This window comes from Triticum aestivum, chromosome 3B (assembly GCF_018294505.1).
Source record: "Triticum aestivum cultivar Chinese Spring chromosome 3B, IWGSC CS RefSeq v2.1, whole genome shotgun sequence".
Taxonomy (NCBI): Eukaryota; Viridiplantae; Streptophyta; class Magnoliopsida; order Poales; family Poaceae; genus Triticum; species Triticum aestivum.
In genome coordinates, this window is record NC_057801.1 from 664,219,002 (window position 1) to 664,228,760 (window position 9,759).

A 9,759-nucleotide genomic window follows, 5' to 3' on the forward strand; every position below is an offset into this window, starting at 1 on the left:
TAAGTCAGTCGACTGACGTGTAGCCTCACCCCGCACGTACACATGCACGCACGCAAGACACACACGCATGCAGGCGTGCAACACTGACACATACACATAACGTACACATGCGCGCATGCAAGACACGCATGCATGCAGGCGTGCAACACTGACACGTACACACGCACGCATGCTGACATGCAACACTGACATGTACACATGCACTCACGAACACACACACATACGCACCCATGCATGCAACACTGAAACGTACCCATGCACGCACGTAACACTCGCACACCTGCATGCACACAGAACATGACGCAAGACACACGCTCAAACTATACGTGCATGCACCCTTTGTTAAGGACATGGATTGTTACGGGTATTAATCAATCTTATCTGTGATAAGCAGAACATTGATGTTTGCAGCTGTCTTTATGAATCACAATGTATCGAAGGGGCTATCAAATAGTAGGCTTATCTACATGAAAAAGATGATGTCACACTCAATGAACAATCATCGGTTTATGAAATGCCCGCTTCTGACTGCCCTGGCCCACCAAAGGTTCCTCTGTTGTGCGCTGCCTGCGTTGGGTCATTGACATGCAGGGCATGCACCCAAAGAGCCCACACGTCGGTGGAAGAACGGCGCGGTGTCCTAGGTCAGAGTCGAGGGCGCCACTCGCTGCACGCCCGGCTGAACACGCCTCCGTGCCTCAATCAAATGCCTCCATGAAACCCGCCCGTGTGGAAGCCGAGAAACCCACTCTGGACACACGTCCGTTCATGACCGGGCCGACGTTAAATGCAACACCGGCCGAGCTCCTCCCGTCCGCCGTCTGTTTAATCTCCTATTTAAACGAGGCCAAACGCCAGCCAAGAATTGTACACCTCTGCCGCTCCCCTATCTCCTCCACCATTTTGTCCACTCTTACAATGGCTTACGAAGAGTAGTTATTCTGCATCCAAGCCGGCTGGGTAGCCCGCCGGATAGGAGCTATGCAGCTCGCTGATCCACCTCCCTCCCCTCGCCCAATGGAGCCAGTTGCCGCCCCAAGCCAACGTGCACTTCAGCAACTCGCCGCTCCAGGCTAGCTCGATGAGGAGCGGCGCACCGGCATCGTTGCTGCCGTCCATGCCGCCGCCTCGTACCGTGTCTCCCGTTTCTGTGGCCGAGACTCCCATGCCGGCGGCCGCGCAATGCAAGCAGCGACAGAAGCCGGGTGCGCGGAGAGCGATGTGACACTCCAAAATTTTTTTGGTTGTTTTTTTTTTCAAAAGAGCCTTGCTTGGTTTGAAAGAAGGTCATTTAAACCCTTCCTAAAAACCATCTTCTAAGTTTGCCCTCTCAAAAATCCTTTTCTTGGATTTAGTTTCTTTTAAAAAGAAAACCCTTTGAGTTTTGGGCTTTTATTTGGTTTTGATCCTTTCTAAATTTTACCATGTCTCCTATGGTGAAATTTTCCCAAATCCTCTCATTCCACTTTGGTTCAACCCAAACATTCAGTCCAAACTAATAAAATCCAACTTTGGATTTTATTCCAATTATTTCTCCTCCCAAAATAATTCTGTCCTTTCTCTTGAGCCTAGGTGATTTGCAAAAGCAAGTACCCTATTGCTTTTGATTTTTGACCTCAACTCAACACCCTTGGATTGTCCTTTGTAACCACAACCCAGAACCATCTTGATCCACTCTTCTCCTATTCAAATATTTCAAATTTCACTCACTACAAGTTTGGACCAGATTTGCCAAATTTGGTGAAATTCATATCTACACCTCTCCAAAAATTCTACAAATATTCAGGCAGTGTCTAGATGCAATGAGAGGTCCCTCCACCAAAAACCAGCTCAAGGAAAAATCCCTACACACTAGAATCATTCTGTCGAACACCTTGCATGCACTAGTACTGTTCATCTTCAGTTAAATTCAGAAAATTCAGTGTCAATCTTCGACAGAATTCAGTCACAAGCTCACAGTGCACTTGGCACGTAGCTCACGGCCTGGCTTGCTTGTCCGGAGCCTCACACGCGTGCTTGGCGCCTTCTTGGTGTCGGTGGCGCCCTGGCCCGCCTGCGCCGGTGTGTCCTGCGGCAGCCGTATCACCATAGCGGCCGACAGGGAGCAGAACGGCGGCATAACGCCGTTCGGCACCGCCCAAACCCCCTGGTGGCTCCACGTGGCTGTTTCCTCGCCAGCGCACGCATGCAGCACCGTCGCCGTGCGGCACGCGCAGAGCGCGCTCCCTGCCTCCGACGGGACCGCGCCGCCCCGTTCCGTCGAGCTCCCCCTAAACAACCCAATCCCGGCGCGGTTAGCACCTAAACGGGACCAGGGAACACCCACGACGACGCTCGACCTATGAACCCTCCCGTGCAACCACAGCGCCGCCGTAATCACCTCGCCGGAGAACCCCGTTCTCGGCAACCGCCTCGGGGCGGCTATATATACCCCCCCGAGCTTGCTATCGCCTCCAAACGACTCCACCATCTCACCAGACCCCGCCCGGCCCCTGAACGAGCCTCGAGGGGCCTTTCTTCCTCGACTCCGGCCACCTCCGTCCGCCTCGAGCTCCGGCATCGTTCTCTCCGGTGAGAACTCCTCCGCCACCCTACTTTCGCCCGTAGCCTCGTACCACCTCTAGTAAGATAACCCCCACCTCAATTTTGACCCCGCAGCTCTCTCTGGCGAGATCCACGACCACCCGAACCGTCGTCCGCCGGAGCAAGCGTCACCGTCTACGTGGTGCTCGCCAACGACCACCACCACCTCCCACAGACGCGGAAGGGCGCACTGATCACGAAGGTACACCACGATCACCTTACCTCGCCGTGGATCACCGCCGGCGAGCACCGCACCTCTCGGCGCCGTCGTGCTCTGTTTTCCCTCGTTTGAAAATTCAAACCTGACAGGTGGAGCCCGCCTGTCAGTCTCTCAGCCGTTTCTTTTAAACGAAACGTTATCTGGACTTTTCTGCAAAGCCCCCTGGAAGTTTTCTGTTTCATTACAGATGAGTCCTTGGGTTAAAACCCTTATAACTTTTTAACAGAAAAGAATTTTTGAGTGATTCTTTTTCTGTTCTCTTCAAAATTTTGTCTAGTTTTTTATCATGTTTATTTGGAAAAAATTTGGAACACTTTTCTGTACACTCGCGGTATTTGCGATACGTGCATATTTTTCTTATACCGTTGATACTGGAGGAGGTGACGGAGTTGCAAACCTCGCATAGTTAGTCTCCGACTACTCCGAACCAGGCAAGCATGTTTGAACTCTTGATATGATGAGTGTTGTTGCATGTTTGCATTTTAGTATAGTCTTGGCATGTTTATGAACATCACCTTGAATGAATGTTTCATGCACATATCGGAAAGTAAGTTTCGGAAAGCATTATGTTGTTGGATACATATTTGCATAGCCATGTGTTGGCATGAGGATGGGTAAGATGGCAGTGTTGTGACCTGCCAGGCTTAGGCCAGTCCTTTTGACAGTAGTGTCAACATGATCAAATCATATTCCCTTCATTTCCTTCCTGTGCTGCCACATATTTTCCGCAAGGGATATGGCATAGTAAGTTGCAACCGTTTTCCTGGAACACACCAAGTAGAGAGGCCGGGATGAGGGTTCCATGGCCCTGGATTAAAGCCCGTCATCCGGTCAGGGGCGTGGGTGTTTCCGGTTGGGACCGAGAGGGGGGCACCCCTTAGAGCGCGCGTATAGAAATTTGATCCCATGTTATTCGAGGTTGTGGCCTCCCCGTCTCAAAGTTTTCCTTGGACATTGTCTAGGGTGATTCCTGGCATCGTGAGGTGAAATGGGTGTGTACTAGTTAAATGTGTTTCTACTGAAATACCGTTAACGGAACTAGTCCTTCGTGACTACGGAAATCCGTTGGCTGTGGTCAGTTCATCCAAACTCTGCAGAGTCTCAAATCCTTCAACTGCCTTGTACTTTGTTCAAGTACTATATTCATCTTATCTTGTCAGGTATCAACCACAGTGACAAAACTCCGGTGGGATTTATGTGTGATAAATCCGGTTAACAGATTGTTCTTGTGGATGGACTAATCTTGTCATTTACATTTATTACAAGCCCTGTCTGTGATATCACTCAGACGTCCGACGGTGGCAGACCTGCTATTTACTTTTGTCATAAACCCTGTCTGTGATGTTGCTCAGACGTCCGACTGTGGTATTTCTTTTTAAGCCATGTCTGTGATGTCGCCTAGACGTCCGACGGTGGTATTTCTTTTTAAGCCCTGTCTGTGATGTCGCCTAGACGTCCGACTGTGTTATTTCTTTTTAAGCCCTGTCTGTGATGTCGCACAGACGTCCGACTGTGGTATTTCTTTTACAGCCCTTTATGTGATGTCGCTCAGACGTCCGACTGTGGCATTTCTTTTAAAGCCCTATCTGTGATGTTGCCCAGACGTCCGACTGTGGCATTTCTTTTAAAGCCCTTTATGTGATGTCGCTTAGACATCTGACTGCGGCATGCATTTTATTTATTTACCTTTCGAGGCGTCGCTCCAGACACCCGATCGGTTTCCAGTTATTTATTTTATTCATCAAGTCCTGCAATATTATCGTTATTTTATGAGCATCATCCTTGTTCATGATGCATTCATGCATTCATTGATTATATCTTTTGTCCGAACTGTCTTGCGAGTACTTGCAAGTACTCACCTGGCTTGTTGATTTGGCCAGTTGTTGATGAAGGCGATCTCATGGATGAAGAGTTTGATAGCGAGTACGACACCTAGAGGAGTCCCAGTCAGTCCCGTGCGATCCTGTCTTGGTCATTGTATTATCCGCTTCCGCAACCCCAAATAAATTCATCGAGCCTCACCTTGACGCTCGATGTACTTCCAGTAGAAGTCAAGTTATCCACCACCATTTTTCCTCGAGCTAGTAGCATGCCACCCCACCCCTGTGTCATAACCGCCCTTATGTAAGATATTGGCGAGTTTGTAATAAACTGTTGAGCAGCCTCAGCTCAATCCTGTAATATATTTTGTGCTACTGGTTCTCTGTTTATCAAGCTTTTGTCTACCAGAAAGGATGACTTTTCCTATACTGGGTTTAAAAGATCTGTTTTATCAATAATCATTTTGTTGAAAAACCGGTCGTGACAGACTTGGTAATCAGAGCCAGGCTGACTGTAGGAAGCCACTAGGTGCGATCGCTAATTGGTTATTAGCATGATAGAGTTATTCATGTTTTTACAAGTGTAAACATTTTTTCTGACAGTCAGCATAAAATTTTATGATCTGATCACTCAGAATTTTTGCCTACTTTTGTAGATGGCCGACAACGACTACGAGTCTCAAATGTTCGCCAACGTGCCTAAGGGGTTCGTCAAACTTCTCTCCTTCATTGTTCAGGTCGCAATGGGGCCATCCGTGCGCCCAGTCTTCACGCTTTATCCACACAAGATCAACGACAGTCTGACTATGCACTAGGCCGCGGTGCAATTCAGGGGAGGCCATGCTGAAATACGCCGTCTCCGATTCGTGGGGAGAGCCATGCCTACAGAAAGGCATGCTATGCAGATGGCTGCCCGCGAGACGATAGCCCGTCTTCGGGATGTTCTTCCTGCAATGAAGACCCGTCGCTACCGCTACCTGCCATGCCATGTGCCTTACACCTGTCACTACTCTTTCTCTTGCCCTAGAGGAGAGCGAGACGAAGCCTTTGAGATGCTTGTCGAGTACCTCCGAGCCCTAGAGGCAGCATTCGACTGCATGGTGGATGACCTCGTAGCTGCACGCATGGACTTAGTTCATGGCTGTGCTGCTAACAGGAGGGAACTCCTACACACTGCTCCACCATTGACTTTCGTGTCATCCGCAGCCTCCCACTCACCTTCCATACTCGCCACTGCTCGTCATCTGCCTACCACAGAAGAGTTTAACCAGGCTATTGCACCCACTCCCGTCCCCTCTGCACCACTTGTTGCACCCACTCCCGTCCGCTCTGCACCACTTGTTGCACTCACTCCCATACGTGCTACTCCACCTATTCCACCCACTCGTATTCGTGTTATTCCACCTACGGCACCTGCTCCATCAGCTCAGCACAACGTTTCTCGTCTGGAACCTATTAGCGAGGAGGAGGTTGATTCCCCAGCGTCTCTGCGTCTCACCCTCGGCAGGCCAAGGGAGATCCTCACCATCTCCGACTGAGTACGTGTAGGCGCCATGCAATGTATCGACTTGTGTAACATGTTTATATGTACATAGGTTGTGAGAAGTAGCCTGTTTGCGCATCATGTAGGATCTGGAGGAGTGCACTAGTTTAAATAACATGTCAGGATTATGTATGCATATCCTGAGTGATGTAATGTATAATTATGCCCACGTGTAAGATATGCATTAGTCCTTCTCCGTGCAAAATCGTGTGTTTCTAAAAATATACTGGAGTTTAAAAATGTTCCTTGTGTGTGATTTTATTGACTTTTGCGACTCTCTTTCTTGTCTTACGAGTTCACAAAATATATCCCTAGAGTGAAAGATGTCTCGTCCTTGGACGCGCTCCATGCCAACTCAGCCAGAAGAAAATTATGGCACACCGTAGAACCAAAATTTCACTCAGGGACAGACAAGTCAACAGGGCAGTGAAACAACTTTTACACAAGTTTGTCGTTTGTACGAACAGAGTCAACAGCAACATCAGGAAATGATGAACCAATTCATTAATATGGGAAGTAACCGTGGTCAGTATCAACCGCAATCCAAATTATCTGAGTTACAAAAGACGCATCCTCCAACTTTTTCTCATACTGACAAGCCTCTTGAGGCCGAGGACTGGCTTCGAGACATGGAGAGAAAATTAATTATCGCACAGTGTTCAGACCGTGAAAAAGTACTGTATGCACCACATTATCTCACAGGTGCAGCTGCATCGTGGTGGGAAAACTTCCTGCACATGCACCCCAACGAAAATGAAATCACCTGGGAAAATTTCAAAGAAGGTTTTCGTGGGGCACATATTCCTAAGAGCGTCATGAAAATCAAGAAGAAGGAATTTGATGAACTCAAGCAAAGAGCCATGACAGTGTCAGAATACAACAGCCAATTCACACTGCTGTCTTGCTACGCCAATGAAGAACGCATGACCGAGAGCAAGAAGATGGAAAAATTCTTGGAAGGCCTGGCACCCACCCTTAAGTGCCAGCTAGTTGTGCACACCTTTCCAGATTTTAAAACACTGGTGGATAAGGCCATTACCCTGAAAAATGAGCGACGTAGCCTGGAAGATTTCTGCAAATGGAAAAGGGACCAGACTACTTTTTCTCGTAATCACAGAAGCAAGAAGGAATTTCAGAAGGGGGATTCACACAAAACCCCGATGAATAATTCACGTCCAACCAAGAATTTCCATGCAAGAGACAAAGAGTTCACCTATCGCCCAGGCGTTGCCTGTTATGCTTGTGGAGAAGAAGGGCACTATGCCAAGCAGTGTCCCAAGCCAAGGAACTCAAACCCGAAGCTCAATAATGGTGGAAATAATTCAGCACCAAAGCGAAGCAATTTCAACCCCAACAACAACCACCGGAAAGGTCACCTGAACCACGTGACCTGAGAGGAAGCACAGAACGCCCCAGATATCGTACTCAGTACGTACCCTGTCAACACAATACCTGCCATGGTTTTGTTTGATTCTGGAGCTTCTCACTCATTCGTTTTGAAAAGTTTTGCTTTGCAAAATAATTTTTCGATGCTTCCCTTGGAAAAATCAATGATCGTCAAGTCCCCTGGAATTAAGCAAGTGACCCAGAGTTACTGTCAAGGTGTGGTTATTGAATTTGAAGGATTGAGGTTTTACGCCAACCTTATTGTGCTGGAAAGCAAGGGACTGGATGTCATCCTAGGAATGGATTGGTTAACCACCAACAAAGGTTTTATTGACTGCTTCAACCGTACCGTGATTCTCACACACCATCATGGGAAGAAAATAAAAGTTTCAGCCAAAGAGAGACAAATACCTCGGCAACCTAGATTAAACAAGGTGGACGTTTCTGAGCTAAACAAGGTCCCCGTAATATGTGAATTCCCAGACGTATTTCCAGAAGAACTACCAGGCATGCCACCAGACCGAGAACTAGAATTCAGCATTGAGCTAGCACCCGCAACCACTCCTATCTACAAGAAACCTTACAGAATGGCACCATCCGAATTGGTAGAGTTGAAGAAGCAAATAAAAGAATTATTGGAGAAAGGATACATACGAGCCAGCTCCTCACCTTGGGGTTCTCCAATTTTATTTTCCAAGAAGAAGGATGGAAAAATGAGGTTGTGTATTGATTATCGAGCTCTCAACATGGTCACCATCAAGAACAAATACCCAATGCCCCGAATAAATGATTTATTCGATCAGCTCACACAGGCCAAAGTCTTCTCAAAAATTGACTTGAGATCAGGATACCACCAATTAAAAGTACGAACAGAAGATATTCCCAAGACCGCATTCACCTCCAGATATGGGCCGTATGAGTTCATAGTAATGCCATTTGGACTAACCAACGCCCCCGCATATTTTGTTCACCTCATGAACAAAGTATTTATGAAGTATATGGACAAGTTTGTTGTGGTGTTCATCGATGATATTCTGATATATTCCAAAACACCAGAAGAGCACGCCGAACATCTCAGGATCGTACTCGGAGAACTCAGGAAACATCAACTGTACGACAAATTCAGCAAATGTGAATTTTGGCTAAGGCAGGTGGGTTTTCTGGGCCACGTGCTAACCCAAGAAGGTATTGCAGTAGACCTGGAAAAAGTCAGGGCCGTACTTGGCTGGAAACCACCAGCTAACGTAATGGACGTACGAAGTTTCTTGGGAATGGCAGGCTATTATCGGAGATTTATTGAAGGATTCTCCACTATAGCAAAGCCCATGACACAATTGCTCAAGAAAGGCAAGAAGTTTGAATGGATGGAAGCATGTGAGAAAAGCTTCCAAGAGCTAAAAAGCAAATTAACAACGGCACCAGTACTAATTGTGCCAGATATACACAAAAATTTTGAGGTATATTGTGACGCATCCCGGAAAGGCCTCGGATGCGTATTGATGCAAGAAGGCAAGGTAGTTGTGTATGTCTCTAGACAACTACGCAAGCATGAGGAAAATTATCCCACTCATGACTTGGAATTAGCAGCGGTCATTCATGCACTCAAGGAATGGAGACACTTCCTACTTGGGAATCGTTGTGAGATATACACAGACCATAAGAGTCTTAAGTATATTTTCACACAGCCAGAGTTAAATCTACGGCAACGATGCTGGTTAGAATTGGTGAAGGATTATGATGTTGGAATCCACTATCATCCTGGAAAAGCAAATGTTGTGGCAGATGCCCTGAGTCGGAATCCCAGCACAGACGATGACAGTATACCAAAGTTGAGGCCAAAATTTCAACAGAAATTTGCCAGGCTCAATTTAATAATGGTTACCGAAGGCAGTGTGGAAAATTTGGAAATACAGCCTACCCTGATGGAAAGGATCAAGGAAGCCCAGCACGGACACCCCAGCATTGAGGGCATAATAAGAAAAGTGAGTTTGGGAAGAGCCTCAGAATTCAACATGGATGAGCAAGGAATATTGTGGTATGGAGAAAGGCTATGTGTACCAAATGTCAAGGACCTCAAACAGCAGATATTGACTGAAAGTCACACAGCTCCGTATTCAATCCATCCTGGAGGGACAAAAATGTACAAGGATCTTCAGGAAAATTTCTGGTGGCACAGTATGAAGAGAGATATAGCCACGTTCATTGCC